At 34.6% G+C, this 2,038-nt stretch overlaps 1 pseudogene; it reads right to left on the bottom strand.

Annotated features, from left to right (window-relative positions):
• Window positions 1-569: 569 nt before the first annotated feature.
• LOC107142556 overlaps window positions 570-2,038 on the bottom strand; it is a 24,509-nt pseudogene continuing 23,040 nt past the window's right edge.

The raw sequence follows: 2,038 nt of genomic DNA, 5'->3' as shown, positions 1-2,038 counted from the left end.
TGAATATGTCATTGATAATTTTGAAATAACTATAATATTTTAATGATATTTGCAAATTGTGTCAACCTCCTACATCTACTCTACTTTTCACTGCCTGGTGAAATAGACTCTTCATCCTTCATCCGGATCCTTTATTCTCTCCTTGAAAAATGTCATGATCAATGATAAAAATACAAACAATATTATAAAATCATTCTTGGTGATATTAGTGGTATCAGTTATAACATGACTTACAGGAAATTTACCATATCTAACATAAAAATAACAAACAAAAAATAGTGTAGGGGCAAGAAAATATTATGCTAAAATGTATTATTCACCAATATTCACATCAGTGAAAAATATAAAAATACTTCCAGATTATAGATCCAATCAATATATATATATATATATATATATATATATATATATATATATTATAACTAGATAAGAATTTCTTCAGATTTGACCTAAAGACACAGAGGTGAGGTTATTATGTCTAGCTAAGGAGGTCAGTCAGGTCACAATCATGACGATGTCAATCTTGAGCCAGTCCCACAGAGCCCCTAGTCCTGGGACTGGTTTTAGTATCATGTCTCTGCATTGCTGTTCTGAGGCCTTTTGAACTTGATATTTTTCAAGATCAGTTCATGTTAGAGTGACATATTGTTTTCTTTGCTCCAGTATGATGATATGAAGGCTGATGTGTTTTTTTTTCATCAATCACTGTCACAGTGTGATGATAGTCTTTCACATGGGGATATCAATTTTAGAAACCAGTTTGGCTCGTGCAATATAATATCTAGAAATCTGGCTCAGGTAAGATGCATGCTCTCAATAGTTCTTAGTTCTGCAACTGTACCTTCCAAGTGGACACTCTGAAGTTGTTTTCATCTTTTATCCTGGTAATCAAGAACTCTATCCACATTTAGCCTTGACACATTGATTAATTAACAATTGTATCTCAGGTTTCACTTTCTCCATTATACCCACCAGCTAGTGGTAGCTTTTTAGCATTCTGCTGGGCATCATTAATACCTTTGTCCTTTGAAAGGCCACTTCATAACCACCCCAAATTCAATTCTCTTAAGTGGGACATCCAGTCCATTGTGCTGTTGGTGCAAAGAATGAGGCCAGGTACTAGGAAATTTGTGTCTCAGTGGATGGAAAGTAAGTCCTGGATGTTTAGGCTTGATTCCTATAAAAAGAAAAAAAATGTCAAGTTCTAACAACTTTGAGAAATACTTCCCATCAAGTCTTCTGCCTCACTTGTGAAGAATCAACCTTGAACTCTACACCTTGATCCCCCTACAAAAATGAGGCCATAGTCAAGCCAGGCTGTTTCTGCTCTTCTGTAGAGACAAGAGGTGCTATAGACAACAGGGAGCAGGCAAGAGGGATCCGAGGAATCCCTGCTGCTCTCCAGACCTGATGCCCACCCCTGACTCTCTCTCTCCCTCCATGGTGTCTGTCCATCTACCACTTCTCTGTGCTGCTCACTCTCTTGCCCTCCCGGTTTTCTGATCACCATATTTCTGAAGTTATCTCTGAATATTTGTTTGCATTCTAATGATCAGTTAAATATATTTCCACTGGTAATTTTTTGGCAAATATTATTTTAATTGGCAAATCATAATTGTATGCAGTTATAGGGTGCAATATGATTTGATAGTGATGTATGCAATTTGTAATAATTAACTCATCTTGATTGGCATGTCTATTAGCTCACTTATCCTGCTTCATGGTGATATTTGAAATTAATTCTTTGAGTGATTTTGAAACACGCAATACTTTATTATTAACTATAGTCGCCTTTCTATATGACAGATCTCAAGTTTTTAAACCAATGGAATTTGTTAACATATTTTCCCTCAGGATTTTTATTCATTTTTCCAATATTTTATCAATTGATTACTCTCTATCTTAATCCACATGGAAATTTCAGTCATTCAAATTAAATATTTTATTAAATAGCATGATACTTGGATGATTTTTCACAACATGCCATCTTTTCTTTCTTTCCTTCATTGCTTTCTTTATTCCTTCATATATAATATAT

This window comes from Marmota marmota, unplaced genomic scaffold (genome assembly GCF_001458135.2).
Source record: "Marmota marmota marmota unplaced genomic scaffold, marMar, whole genome shotgun sequence".
NCBI lineage: Eukaryota > Metazoa > Chordata > Mammalia > Rodentia > Sciuridae > Marmota > Marmota marmota.
The sequence above is the reverse complement of the archived record's forward strand: the minus strand, read 5'-3'. Positions and strand labels throughout refer to the sequence as shown.